Source organism: Emys orbicularis, chromosome 17 (genome assembly GCF_028017835.1).
Source record: "Emys orbicularis isolate rEmyOrb1 chromosome 17, rEmyOrb1.hap1, whole genome shotgun sequence".
NCBI classification, from domain to species: Eukaryota; Metazoa; Chordata; order Testudines; family Emydidae; genus Emys; species Emys orbicularis.
The window spans coordinates 15,117,717-15,133,617 of NC_088699.1; the positions used below are offsets into that span (position 1 = coordinate 15,117,717).

The 15,901-nt window shown below is 44.0% G+C and overlaps 1 protein-coding gene across 2 annotated transcripts in view; it reads right to left on the reverse strand.

Moving 5' to 3' along the window:
- The window catches only part of AUTS2 (activator of transcription and developmental regulator AUTS2), a 947,473-nt gene that overhangs the window by 563,073 nt on the left and 368,499 nt on the right, over positions 1-15,901 (reverse strand). The window lies entirely within an intron of this gene.

Below are 15,901 nucleotides of genomic sequence, written 5' to 3' on the forward strand. Positions count from 1 at the left end.
GTGTCAAACAACTGGGGGGGCTTTCCTTCCAAAACACTTCCTAGCTAACGGAAGAGGGAACAAGGGATGTTGTTAAAATGAAAGCCTCACTTAATATTTTATCTTTCAAATGCTTTAACTTTTTAAAATCTTTAATACAAGGTTTAAAAGATTTTTAATACTGAGCAGGCGGCGGTCTCTGCATACTAAACTTCAGACATTGTTTAACACTGTTTAATGCTGGACAGAGACTGGGTTATGTTAACCCATTTATTCCAGCTAAATTAATACAATGGAGTTTAGTTAAAATCCTGCTCTAACAGAGTTGTTCCTCTCTTTTCAGAGTAAGACAGCAGCCCAGCGGCAAGGCCAAAGGACAACTAAGGGACCCACTTCAGGGAAATATATAGGATCAGAAACCCAAAGGCTAAGGTAGTTCATATCAGAGAGGCATGGCTAGTTACTCAGGAGCAAGAGAAAAGGGACCATCTGTCTCTTACATTATCCCTTCAACCTGCCCACTGGCTAAACAGCAGCATTAGAGTCATGCAGGCAGCTGTGTATATTACACAACTGTTCACCTGGTTTGCCAGGTTAACAGAACTGTTTTCAGTGGGAAGCAGCTACAGGAAAAAGAGCAGCAAAGAGGGAGGAGGAAGGAAATCAATAGGAAATGACAGTTTAAAAATAAGAAGGAATCACTGTGAACTTCAAAGTGGCATAGTTAGAAAAAAAATATTTTAAATCCTTCTCAAGAAACACCCACTCTTTCCTCTTCAGCATAATGTTCTGCATATTTAGAATACTTCAGCATGTGGCTAGAAAGAGGACAAAAGTATTAAACTTTCTACTATTTCTATATAGCATCATCATAAATGCACTGAATGATGCACAGGTAAAGAGTACAGAAACAAGCAGCTAGGAATACAGGAGACTGGATGGCTCATGCAGATACATGGGTCCTGATTCTTTTCCCATACTGATGTAAATCCACGGAACGTCCATCGAGATCAATATGGTTTTAACCTTTCAGATAGCAGTAGAGGTAATAGTGGCAAGACTGGTACATTTCATTAACTGGACTCTAAGGCTGCTGTTATCAGACCATTACTCATGATAAGAGGACATTTTTTAAAACAATGATGCAAAATCAGTGTGTTGCTCCTGTCTCTTTTATTGTATAAGCAGAAAAACTCAAGGCCTCCATAAAGATTATCAATCTATGGCAACTAAGCACCCTAGAATTCTAGTATCGTGCCATTCTTACTACCTATTCAGGTTCATTGAGTGGCTACGCAGGTGGCGAACCAGGAGTAATGTTCACTGTGCCAAGATAGGATTGTTTTACTGTTACCTCATTTTCCATTCCTTCCTGCCCTGCTCCCACCAATGAAGACTGATTGTTTTATCTACCTGTTGCAACCAAAATAGAAGCTCTTTGAGGCAGCAACTCTTTATCAGTACGCGTTTGTACAGCACGTAGAATGGGGCCCCGATCCTGATTGGGGCTCTTAGGATATGTCTGCACTAAGATAAAAAAAACGAACAAACATGGCACTGAGTCTCAGGGCCTGGGTCAACTGACTTGGGCTCACCGGGCTGAGGGTGCGTGGCTAAAAATTGCAGCGTAGACACTGGGGCTTTGAGATCCTTCTCCCCTCATGGCTTCTCAGAGTTCTGGCTCCAGCCCAAGCCTCAACATTTACACTGTCATTGTATAGCCCCACAACCTGATCCCCATGAGCCTGAAGCAGCTGACCGGCCCAGCTGCAGACCTTTTATTGCAGTGTAAATGTACCCCTAGCAACCAGCACAATACCAATAATAAATCATAATTCAAAGTTGGTGTCATCATATACTGGAGCCGACCAGTGCTAATAAAATTGGCAATGGTTTTCTATCTTGGCAGAAAATGGTGAGTGGTTAATGGCGCTAATGGTTAACTTTCCTTGAGCTCTGTTCTATTTATCTTAGCCTTGCCCGAAAACTTTTCCTCTTGGCAACGACACAGTAAATGGGAAAATGTTGGCTGTGACACTTCAACACATTACCTTGTTTGTGCATATTTTTACTTTAATAGCAATGTTGTGACCTATATGTTAGTAGTTGGTGGTACACCTTGAAAGTGCAACAGACATTAATCCAGCAAAACATTTTAGTGTTGCTTAATCTTAAACACACGAGTAGACCAATTGATTTAAATTTCAGTTTAAAATTAAGCACCACTGTTTTTTCCCCCCCTGGATCAGCACCAGCATGATCAGCACCTTGCAGGATTGAACCTACACACTAGTAGTTACCGTGCACAAACCCCCCTGCCCCCTAAAACCCAATGTTTTATTTTATTATATATCTTTTGGCCTCTTTTTAAGAGAACTCACTGTTCTTTCATTTCTAATTTCACTTGGTGTAGCCCACAACCAGTGAGCTCCCTCAATCTATTAATATCAGATTGCTTCAACTCTTACTATTGAGCATTTCCTTGTAAGCAACAAGTCAGGCATACAATCTGTGGATGGGATGAGGATGGGGACTTAGGGCAGTTTTCTTCATCCATCCACAGAAGACCATGGCATTGTATATACTTCATATAGGGGGACTGGAGTTAGTCTCCCAAAGTTGATAACCTCACAATCCTGAGAGGGTGTCTAAATGAGCGGAGCAGGTGCTCTCAGTTAAAGCTCCTAGCAAAGCCTATATTTGTATCAAGATCCAACATCGAATTGGCACCCTAGTTGGTGTTCTGAGTAGAAGAACTCAATAAGATTGTTCCTCTGTGGTAGTCAAGAGGAGTTTTGTCAATTACTTCATTCACGACAGTATTTGGCCCCCGATGAGCTTGAATAATAACCTGTCTTCTCCCCTTCAAACTTTGTCCCTCAAGGTCAGGACATTCAGCACATTGCTGGTCAGCATCTGGAACCCTTGCAGTATTGATGCCTGTGATGGCAGACAGGGATGAATACTTCAATCTTCAGCTCTGTCAATCTGGCATATTTCATCACCCCTAACTTCACACGATAAAACCCCCAAATATAATTCAACCCCATCAAGTTCCAAAAATGGGAAAATACCAGTACGGGTGATTTTGGTTACTGGAAGGGGACATTTCTATTACACACAACACAGTCCTTTAAAAGGACATTTTTGCAAGAAGCCCATTTCATAGTTTAAACCCGTATGATTTTTTTATATATAAAAGGAGAGTTTTGCAATGTCAGGGAACAACCCAAGAGTCAGCCACAGTATCAGGAAGAAGAGCTTTATGAGTCTTCCTTGAACACAAGTCTATAAATAACCAAGCACCAAAATGATGGCTCTTTTCAAATGGCTAAATCAAGGACATCATTCAAAGTGCTGTGCATCCACAAACGTATCTAAATTTCAAAGGGGAATCTGATCAAAACCTGCAAAGGCACCTTCCTTAAAAGCAACTGGCCCGAAGTGTCATCCACAGTATAGTTGGCAAGACGAACTGTCCTAACATCCAATTCTTTTTTATACAAATAATAAGGAGGAAAATGTTTCTCAGGCTCTTTCTGGCTGATTGAACTAATTTACTGTGAAATGGGCAACAGACTATCTTTAGATAAATGCTAATCAGGACATTAGTGCTTTCTTCAGTGTGGCTGCGACTATAATGCTGAAAGGGAAGGTCAACAGCTAATAAACCCAGTTAACAAGCCATTCTGAACTTCACTTTAGTTTAACACTCTTCAAAGTTGCAGTCATTAAATCCATAGGCTATTAGGCCCTGCCCTCCTGTTTTCTCTATGAGCTAAAACAAACTTTCAATGTAGTCATTAATTGAATTAGCAGAGTCTAATCCAATTTGATGCAGCCTAGGTTGACACAGATAATAGCCAGGATGCCTGTGAGCAAGTTTTCCCTTTTCAGACATCTTGAAGAAAAACTAATCGGGCCCAGAGAAGGAGATTTCTTTGGTTATCAGTTCACCTAGCGTAACACGAATGGCGCGCTCTGGTATATATCCCTTAATGTTATATCTCTACTCAAGAGGTGTCAGAGTGTGTGTGTCAGGCCTGGTCTACACTACCCGCCTGAATCGGCGGGTAGAAATCGATCTCTTGGGGATCGACTTATCGCGTCTCGTCAGGACGCGACAATCGATCCCCGAATCGACGCGCTTACTCCACCAGCAGAGGTGGGAGTAAGCGCCGTCGACTGGGAGCCGCGGCAGTCGATTTTGCCGCCGTCCTCACAACAGGGTAAGTCGGATCTGATACGTCGAATTCAGCTACGCTATTCGCGTAGCTGAATTTGCGTATCTTAAATCGACCCCCCCCTGTAGTGTAGATGTAGCCTCAGTGATTACAAGGTAGAGGTTGGCAGGATGGAAAGAAGCTCAGAACACTTTTAGCCTAATGCACTACTTAGGATTCCTGGTACACCCTGGCAGCCATGGGGCTCAAAATATTTTACTAACATTAAACCTCACAACACTCATTTTAGGTAGGTTAAGTATTATCCTCATTTACAGACAGGGGAAGTGAGGTGCGAAGCTGGACGGAGCAGCCCAGGAGCCTTGGCTCCCCATTCCCTGCTTTAACCAGAAAATACAGCACTAGCAGTTTTTCACCTGATGTGAAAATAATGCATCACGTCAAACTGTGGTATGCAGACCATCCTCTCCCAAGCAGGAGAGAGACGATGCAATGCTACACTGGTTCTTGGATTTTCCTGTGCAAAGTTAATTTTAAAAGGGCAACAAGTAAATCAAGTTGTAAATAGTTGCCAAAAAAAAAGAAAAAAAGTCTGTATTTAAAACCTTGGAGATGGTTACGCAAAGGATGTTGTACAATTGGTCCTATGTGCTCAATCCAACTAATTAACAGCCATAGGCAACGTGTAATGGAGGCAAGGGGAGGCTAAGCCTCCCCAAACCTCTCACTGCCAGGGGGAGCAGTGGCGGATTTGGGGCCCCCTGAAAAATCTCCCCCGGCCACAGCCCTGGGGCTGGAGGAGATCTTGCTCCCAACCACGGCCTCGGAACCACGGCGGCGGCACAGAGCTTTTCCGGTCTCAGGGCAGCTGGGTGGGGAGGAGCAAGCGGGGGACAGGGCCTCAAGGGGAGGGGCATAATGGGGGAGGGGCTCCAGGCTCAGCTCTTGCTCCCCTCCCACCCCATGGCCCTGACCAAGCTCTCAGCTCCCCTCCTCCCCACCATAGCTGGAGCCATGGGGGGTGGGCTGCTGAGAGCAGCATGTGAGGGCGGGGCCTCGGCCGGAAGAGGCAGGCAGGGGGCTAGCCTTCCCAAGGGGAACAGCTCAAATTGTCAACGTACATAATGAACTGCTTGCAAAAACTCCACAGACCGCCCCAAGAGGTACTTGTTAGTGAGCAGAAGGGGAGAAGCGGATTAAAATTTAGGTACACAGCACTAAACACTAGCAGTTCCTGGTGCCCCAGATAGAAAAGCATCCTCCCCCCCGCTTTGCTCCTGCTGTTGGAGCTAAACCAGTGGTAGTAACACTGGGAAAATACAGGAAAGCTTTTCCTAGCGTAGAAAAGGCCTAGGAGGCTGGAGAAGAATCATTTTATGCAAGACATTTCAGACAAACACTGCAGCATATTTACTGCATGAAGTAGCAATCTAAATCCTAAACTGTCTTACTGCACATCTAACAGACTGTGCACATCTCACTGAACATCTGACAATGTATTCGCCCACACAACAACTTCCAGCATTTGTAAAATATACGTATAAGAAAACAAAATCCCAATTGACAGAGAACTCTCCAGGCTCAAGTAATTCTCACAACGAATGAAACATTGTTTCACCTTAATATAGGGACCAGATCCTGCAAATACTTAAACCACTGAGTAGTCCTAATGAGAGTATGAAGTGAACTCCAAATTAATAGTTACTTATGTGCGTAAATGCTAGCAAGACCGGGCCTGAGTTTCTTTAATATAGAACTATGTAACTACCACTCTCAATAATTACCTGTGGCTTCAACTGGAACGAGGGGTACAAAACCTGCATAACTCCAAAGATGAACACATACAAACCTGTTCTGAATTCAATGTCCATTTGGAGTGTAGTTTGCATACCCAAATCATTGTCTTCTTTGAGGCAGAAAAAAATACAGCAGATCTTTGGAAATAACTAAATGTAGCAATTTTGGATTATCTGTAATTAATGAAGAGGAAAACATGACTGCTCCAGAGTCTTAAAATGTTATTCTTCCATGTCACAGCTAGTATTCAATTATTCCATATGAAGAGTATGTATTTTCCTTTCATTATTATTCATTATTTGTATTAAAATAGCAAACAGAGGCTCCTACTGAGACTGGCATCTCACAATGCTGGCCACTATGCATGCACAGAGAAGAGAGACAGTCTGTCCCAAAGAGCTTCCAGTCTAAACAGTCCAAACAGTTTTGAGAAAGGAAACTGTATCTCTGTTTTACAGGTGGGAAACAAGTAACTTGTTCAGGGTTACATAAGAAGTTCTTTCTATAGATTGTTTGCAAGTAATTAATTGTGAGCATTTAGCTCCTTATTTTTTTTAGCTGGATTGCGTTGCTTAGCCCTGATTGGACATATTTGGTCACACAGTATGTTTCGTTTCCTGACTGGAACAACGTTTATAATCAAGGTTCTGATCTGTATATATGTTTGTAACTTCAAAATATGCCTTTGGTGAATCTTTTCTGATGTGCACTTACAATTCCCTGTTCCACAAATGTACCTGTCAGTAAACTCATGAGGGAAGAAGAATAGCCGTAGAAAGGAAAAAAGTGAGGGAGATGGGAGGGGCAAACATAGTCAAAGCCAGTTTAAAAATTCCAAGGAAGACTTGCAGAAAATTGTGCAGCCTTCGCTCAGCTCTAACTCTCACGCACACACATGAAGCCAAACTTCAAAAAGAAAGATCTGATTGAACATTTGCACATGTTGGTGGGCAAAAGTCCTCCAAAATCAACATCACCATCACCATCTAATGTCCAGAAACCCATCCAACTTGTCATAGCAAACAGGTCCAAGCCTATCTGCAGTCTTTGCAATAAAATAATGAGCCACAGCCAGACTGAACCTTCAATGGCACATTACACTCAGCAGGGCCGGTGCAAGGAAGTTTCGCGCCCTAGGCTAAACTTCCACCTTGCGCCCCATCCCAGCCCTGCGGCAGCTCCCCTCCCCCCCGGCCCAGAGGCGCCCCCTCCCCGGGAGCCGTGCGGCAGCTCCCCACCCCAGCTCACCTCTGCTCCGCCTCCTCCCCGAGCACGCCGCCCCCGCTCTAATTCTCCTCTCCTCCCAGGCTTGTGGTGCCAAACAGCTGATTGGTGCTGCAAGCCCTGGGAGGTGGGAGAAGTGGAGCGGCGACCACGCGCTCGGGGAGGAATGCTGTAAAAAAAAAAAAAATTGGGGGCACCGCTTTTTGGCGCCCCCAAATCTTGGTGCCCTAGGCAACCGCCTAGTTCGCCTTAATGGTAGCACTGGCCCTGACACTCAGGCACTGTCTTCAAGAAGTGTATCTGTGCCAGCATATCACCGATGACCAAACTTATCAAACAAATTAAATCTAGAAATGATACTAAGGGTCTACTGTCCATTTGTTTTTGATGTGGTATTTTAACCATCCTCCTCTTTCTCCATGTCCAATTAATAGGTCATTACAGAACTAGTGAGAACTAAAAAGCTTCAAGCGGGTGGTCTCACCTTATATACTTCCAGGCAATCCATAGTTGTTGGAAGAAAGGAATTGATGTAGGATGCTTGTCAATATGCAGCAAAACAGACTAGATGAAGAATGGCCTGATACAAAAACTACTTTTGGTGAAAACTGGATGGACCTGAGCCATGAATGTGAACCGGGTTTTGACCGCCTCCCCCTTTCAAAATTTGTGGGGGCTCAGGTTCAGGTCTTTGGTTCAAGCCCCTATCTAGTTCTTAGCTATCAAGATAACATATACAGACATGATAGCATAAGTGATCTGGTATCATTACTAACTGTTTTCTTGGGGACGCCTAACAGCAGTATGATGGATTGGGCATTTTGTTTCATGGTTTCGTTATTGGATTGCTGTGTTGTGTGCGCATTAGAAAGGAAGAAAGAAGGCTGGGTGTAAACAGATGAGCTAGCTTCACTGAGTATTGCAAATATAAGCTGTGGGCTAAAACTGTGACCTCAAAAAGTTCACTAGCTCTCTAGTATAGATATCTTGCTAAGTGATATATTAAATAATTAACTATCAATGAGAGAGTATTAATTAATTCCCTCCCTGAGGTTTCCCTCTGACAAAAAATAGTAGTAATGGGAGGCGTACAGGTGGGTGTACAAAAGCCAACACAAGTGTAATGTTCACTGCTGTTATCATGCTTTGAGTGTCTTTTTTTTTTTTTTTTTTAAACACTGTAGTGAAAAAGCAGTGACTTTCATCTGAAAGTCTAAGAGCACATTACAAACTAAAGTAGTTCAACCCCTGTAAAAATAGCAAAGCATTATAATAGCCATTGTACAGGTGCACAACCTGAACCAGAGAGATCAAGTGGCTTGCCTTAGGTCATATAGTGAGTCAGAAGCAAAGCCATAAATACCAGTCATGACTCTAAGAAACAATAATGATAAGTTTCTCCATTATATTTATAGCGTAGGACATTCAGAGCTCATGTTGGTGCACTGAACAGTTCAAAAGGTGAACAGGATACCAACCTGAAATCTAGTCATTTTGGAAAAAAAGATACAAGTTGCAAGTACTTTCAGGTATTACAAGTGCCCCCAAGGCCCTCTGCTAATTTCATGAGATCTTCCACATTTTCATTCCCTGCATCTTTTATTTTTTCTCTCTCTTGCTGGTACGTGGAAGACCCACATAAACAAGGTAAACCGACTCTACTCAGGGTCCTATCAAATAAACAGTTTAAAAAAAAAAAATCTACTCACTTTCAGTTATATTACTTGTAAAAATAGTAAATATGTTTTCAGACCATGTGTCATTTTTAAGATGAAAGTATTCACTGAGGCATTGCTCTGTTAGATTTTTTTTATTTATTCATTCTCTTACATATTTGTGGTTGGAGGAGTGTGGTTGGTGTTATATACAGATTATCTATTATGCTTATTACAGATCTAGCATACAATTAAAATTAGAACTGCCATTTTTTTGTTTAAAACCCTGTAAGAAAATCAAGCTTGGCCACAAAGTTCTCCACTCATCTGAGGAGACTCCTTGTTGGGGATTCAATACTCAGAAGAATCAAAGGAACATTCTACAAGGGACAGGAGGATGGTATGCTGCCTTCCCAGAACCAAGAGACAAGACAGCCCTCCATGATTAGATAGCCTTTTAAGCCAATGGGCAAGGATTCATTGGTGATGGTTATTTTGGTATTAATGACACTGCATTTTGTGGGATCTCTCACAGATATCAGATAACTTCACACAACTCGGAAGCGTGCTGAAGAAGAGGAATCCAAGAAATCTTCTCTGGGATGCTTTCTGACCCACAAGGGAAGGAAGACAGAAAGCAAAACATTCTGGAAGTGAACTGCTGGTTAGGTAAGCGTGGAGGAGGTTGTTTTGTGGAACACTAGGCCCTCTTCTGTGGGGCGAGGGGGCTGTATAGCTTGATAGCCCTCCGCCTCAATAGAAGAGAAACCCATTTCCCCTGGGACAAGCTGGCTAGAGTATTCAGGAGGATGTTACACTACCAAAAATAGAGGAGGGTAAAAAGAGAGAGTGTGATGGAGCATCTGCCCCACACTGGCAGAAAAGGGGTTAAAAGCAGCCCTAGGGAGACTGCGCAGGAGGCAGCCAATCACAGAAAGGCTTATAGGAGAAGCCAATCAGGGCTGGGCTAGCCCATATAAGAAGGGCTGCAGGGCAGTCACTCCCTGGAGCTTGAGAAGGGAGGACTGGCTGCCTTGCAGGCGGAGGGCAGCAAGCACCTTGGGCAGAGCAGGCAGAGACCCAGGGAGCTAAAGGCAGCTCTTGGCAGGATGCAAGGGCAAGGAGGGTGCTGGAGCGACGTGGGAAGTTGCTAGACTGTGGACTGCCGTTTGCCATTGAAAGGAGTGGCTGAACAGTAGGTTGCAGGTCCCCCCAGAAGGCGGGAACATGGAGTGTGGCACAGCCGGAGGGCAATGTCACTGAAAAGGATGCTGCAGTCCTGGGAGTGACATGAGTCCAGGAACAGAGGTGACAGCGGGCGAGACACCACCAGAAGAGGGTGCGGCGTTAATTCCCCGGACAGCCAGCAGGAGGCTCCGCAGTGGTGAGTCACGCCCCATCACAAGGAGGATATGAACAGTTATTTAGCACACGCTTCTGATGTTGAGAACAACATTAAGCAAGGAGTCAAAAACCCATGCAGAGAAGAAATTCTTTAACTGTCTACACATCAATACTAGGACCCTAGGTAACAAACAAGAGGAATTGGAATTGGTCATTTATGATCACAGATTTGAACAAGTTGGTATTATTGAAACCACAGGGATGATTTGCATAATTGGAATGTTAAAATCAATGGTTATACACCTATTCAGGAAGGATCCAGCGGGCAAAACATTATCCATTTCTGAGTCACTGATAACTCAGAAGAAAATTATCCTGCAGTCGTATGGATCAATATTCTAACATTGAAATTATAAAATGGGGTATTTGATATGGAGCTCTGCAGCAGGCACTATCACACTAGGGAACAGGATGACCAGCTACTTAGGCACCTATATGTTATGAGTAGGGGGGAAAAGCTACATGATCTTTGGGCACTTCACTTTGAGTGACACATGCTGGAGGCCTCATGCTGCCATTATTAAAACATCCTTGGAATTTGATTTGCAATAAGTCTTGGAACACTGGAAAAGTCCCAGAAGACTGGAAGAAAGCTGATGATGTGAGAATATTTTAAGAGGATAAACAGAAAGACCTGGGTAATTATAAGTTTGCCTATATGACATTGATCCTGGGCAAAATAAGGCAGCGGCAGAGACAGGACTCAATACAGAATTAAAGGAGGGTAATATAATTAATGTCAATCCACATGGGTTTATGGATAATAGATCCTGTCAAACTAACTTGATTTTTTTTGCATGAGATTACAAGTTAGGCTGATGCAGGTTAGCGTTGATGTAACATACTTTGGCTCCTCTAAGGTGTTTGACTTGGAACCACACAACATTTTAACAAAATAATTAGAATATAAAGTTAACCTGGCACACAGTACATGGATTAAAGCTGGCTAACTGGCAGGTCTCTAAATGTAACTGTAAATGGGGAATCGTCATTGAGCGGGTGTCTCTCTAATGGGGTCCCGCAAGAATTGTGTTTTGGCCCTATGCTATTTAACATCTTTATCCATGACAACGAAAAAAAAAAATCATCACTGATAAAAGTTTGCAGATGACAGAAAAATTGGGGCAGTGATAAATATGAAGAGCACAGGTCATGGAGCAATCTGGATATTTTGGTAAGCTGGGCGCAATCAGGCAATGTGTGTTTTAATATGGCTAAATGTAAACGTGTACATCTAGGAACAAACAATGTAGTGCTTTAAGAGCCGATAATGTGCCTCTACCTAATTGCCCTATGATTGATACATTTATAGCACCTCCCTATGAAGCCAGTTGACAGCTGGGAAGCTTTAGAGCAACATGCCACAACATGCTGTTTCGTTGTAATAAGTGTTGACCTGAATTCACTAAACATTTGTGTCAATTTGCCACCCAGTTTGGTTTAGTTTAATGCATTTCTGTTGCATTAAAAAATGCATTAAACCATAAATCAGTTAGTTGTTTTACAAGCCTGAGGTACATGATTATCCTTCCAGCTATCTTCTGAATTGCATCTTTACATTTTTCAGATGTGTACAAGGAATCATTTTCATCAGTAAAATGAAACTCTCAGGAACTCAAACAGGAAAAGCCACTGGTGTTGGTAGTTGGTGAAGCATTCCTAAATCTATTAAGATCTGTGTTTATAGGACCTGTCTAGCCAGTTAATGGGTTCTTGAATGATTTTCTTAGATGTTTACTTTTACTAAAAGCAGTTTATAACCTCTGCTCGAGTCACTTAAGTTCCTCTTAAATCATTCTGTAAATATAATGCAAAGCGAAGAAAGGGAGAAAGATAAAGTTTTCCAATCTGGGTTGCTGTTGCCTTTTTATTTTTAAACACCCTTAAGGATCTGTAGTCTCCCCGTTGTCATAGAAATAGAATGTGGTGACCTCAATATGGTGCAGCATTAATGCACAATGCCCAGATGGATTCAGCCCAAAGCTGTATTCTCTGATGGAGTCTCTTTTGCCAGGCTCATTATTTCATTTGGATCCTAAAAAGTGCAATGAACTTCCAGTCCTCTAACACCCCTCCTTCCCCCCCCTCCCCCCGTAAATAAATGCACTTGTAAGAAAGAAAAAAAAGGCACAATTCTACATGGCGTTAACGATTCTGAAGTCCGATGGAAGTCAATGGAATTGAAGGGTGCCCAGCATGTCTCAGGATCGGGCCCACTGAGAGGACTATCGATAGCAGTATATCCCTGTATTTCAAAATCTTGCACTGTGTCGATTATTTTTCAGTGTACAGAATATCAGTCAACACTACCGTCATTTAGAATAAGCTCTGATATTCACCCATCAAGCGACTTAATGGCAACATTTTTCTGAGTTGCTACCTATCCTTCCTATAAAAAAAAAGCACAGCTTTGTTTTGTTTTTGGCTGCTGCTGGTTTTTGTTTTCTCCCCCACTCCCTCTTCTAAAAGTTAATACATTAGAGTCGGAATCCGGCAAATATCACTGAATGAGGTAACAGCCCTTTCATATATCAATGTTTGACTCCTTTCCATGTAAAACAGGTGATTAAGTTAATCAGAAATTGACTACTACTACAAACACCTTTTGAATAAGGTCAAATTAAGATAAAAGTCCTTGCTCTTTTTGTCTTTCAGCAACAAAGACTGTAACCAGGCTACTAAACCTGTCATTAATGTCACCGTGCAGATTAAATGTCATTAAAGGCAATTTGTCACTTACATACACACTTATCTCTATCTAGTAATTAGCAAAAGGTCAGAGATAAACCTGTGTGTTTTAAGCTACAATAAATTTTCAGCTGCAAGAAATGGCAAAATATACTACATCTGTTTGCAGTATTCAATTAAAAAAATATTAACTATGTACATCATAAAACCAAGAAAAAAAGAATGGTTTATTTTAAAGAACTAATTAGTACCAGGATCAAATCTGCCACCTTCACTCATATTGAGTAAAGCCCTACTCCATAAGTAGTCTGATTTCAGTGGGTCTACTTGTGGATTAAGACAATATTCAAAGTGGGTGAATATGGCAGAATTGAGCCCGCTGTCTGGGGGTCTTATGAAATGGGCCGACAGGCACTGGTCAAATTCCACAACTAGTTTCCAAACTGGCACCTATTGGCACTGGCAGAGGGCAGTCTCCAGGGGTCAAGGAGTGAGTGGACAGACCATGGAGAGTGAATTAGCCGCTCATTCCAATAGACCCTGGGCGAGTAAGGCTCTTCATTTTCAGTTTTTATTTTGTTTAAAATTTCCTGGGAATTTTCAGGGTTTATTCCAAAGTTCCAAAAGCAGCCAACTCCTCCCTGCACCAAAAAACAGAGAAGGGCAGCCGGCAGGGGGTGAGGGGCGGCCAGGACCTACAAGGCACAGCGGGCAGGGGGAGCCCAATACTCCTGGAGTGCAGCAGGCAGGGGGGGAGTTGAGGAGTGCTTGGCACTCATGTCAGGCAGCTGGCAAGTGGGTGGGGATGAGAGGGGGAGGGTGCCCAGTGATACTCACCACATAGCAATTGGGAAGCTTTCCTGTCCCTGTGGGGCTGATGCTACAGCAGTCAGGCGGTTTTGGCTAGGGGATTTGTCACTGCACAGACAAAGGGGACAGGGCTGTGCTGAAGCGCTGGGGTCAGGAGAGGGCTCTGTCCAGCAGAGGAAGAGGACGGGGCTGCACTGAAGGGTGAAGCTACAAGGGTCAGCTCTCATCGGGTACAGCCTCCCGCTCCTTGCCGGCCTGTCACTGCAGCAGTCAGGCAGTCTCAGCTGCCAGGACCCGGTTCCCAGCCCACCTCACTCCCCCACTGCCGTACAATGGTAGCCGAGATTCCAAGGGGGTAGCCAGTCCCAGCTAACCCAAAATGTGGGGGGGGGGGGGGGGGAGAAACAGTAAAACACAATAATTGACTTGTTTTCAAAACCCAGGATTTTTTCTGAGAAAAATCAGTAAATACCAAAACCAAGGGGCCTTATGAAGCCTGTTGTCTAGGCAGTGGGGGGAAGCAGGCACTGCTTACACACATGTCATATCTGACCTATGGACAAACAGAAAACGTCAGTCCTTCAGAGCTGACATCTCAGTGTCTTTCACAAGAACTAAATTCACTTACAAATATACCTAGCTGGGGCAAAGCACGTGGGGCAGGGGAGGGAAACTGAAGCCATTCATAATTTTATCACAGGAGTAAATGGGATTCCACAGTGATTAACTTCTTCATTCCCTCCCTTGTCACCACAGCAACCCACTTCTCCAGAAGGGGGATATTGCTAGTGAGGAAATCTAGGCAACATTCAAAACTCTACAAATGGTCTGTTAATCTGAATTACGAGAACTTCCGTTTGTTTTTAATCACAGGTACCCCACTTTAGCAAAGATAGTAAAATGCTAGGCCTTCATCATCACCACAAGCACATGCTGTGGTAATGCGTGTGCCATTTCTCTAATGAGTAACAGCCAACTGAAATCCAGAGCCTGCAACGAACAAGCAGAGTCCCACTGAAGATAATGGGACTGTATGCAGGCAGGGCCGGCTCTGGCTTTTTTGCCGCCCCAAGCAAAAAAGCCTCCGGCCGCCGCCCCTCCTCCCCCCAGCGCGGGGGGGAGGGCAACCGGCCGGAGCCCCGGGGGGAGGGCGGCGAGCCCCGTCCGGGGCTCCGCTCTCCCCCCGGCGGCCAGAGCGCCGGAGGGAGGGCGGCGAGCCCCGGCCGGGGCCCCGCTCTCCCCGGCGGCCGGAGCCGGAGCGCCGCGCCGCCCCCCTCCAGGTGCCGCCCCAAGCACAAGCTTGGTGGGCTGGTGCCTGGAGCCGGCCCTGTATGCAGGGGTCTGTCTGTGCAGATTCATTGCAGGACTATGGCCTCTGGGTGCACTTTCCATAAATGCTGTGTTTATGATCTCTACTTGACCCTGGTGTGGTGGTTGTGGTGGTATTTTTTCTACCCTTCAACTCTCCAGAGCAAGAAGGAAAATCTGCAATCAGAAGTCAGATGCTTGCTTGCCATAGCAGTAAAACAACTCAGTTTCATATGGCTCTAACATATGGTAGTATGTAAGACATTTTCTCTAGACTATGATTCCTTCCATTTCCACCATTATCTATTCCATAGCCATGCTACAGTCACCATCCTGTAGCTGTAAACTCCCACTGCCTGGTTTTCAGCTCTGTCCTATGAGTGATTGTGGAGATGCCTTCCTAAAGACACATTCCCCTCAGAATCCCAAACTGCTCACAATCCTTCCCCTGAACACCCATGCAAGGGGAAAAGAAAAGAAAAGAAAAAGTCACCAATGATCAGTTAGTGCCTCTGTACCCTCTTACATGCCACAGTGCCCATCAACACTGCTTCTGTATCATCCCAAGAGAGACACTAGATTTGTTTTAGTGACAACAGGCATTTCCTTCTTCATCTGTGGCATTCCTGCTAGCCTCTGCTAATTTCAAGGATCAAGAGAAAAAGTCCCTGTTGCTAAACTCATACTTCCAGAATGAACCTGGATTTCCTTGCATGGCTGTGAGAAACACCACCACTAGGTCATCATGCTGTCTCAGAACGTGCAGCCCACTTAAAGAGAGAGAGTTAAGTGGGATATTAACAAAGATAATTGTAGGCTGCTGCTGACAACCAGGCTACTTTGTAACTTGCA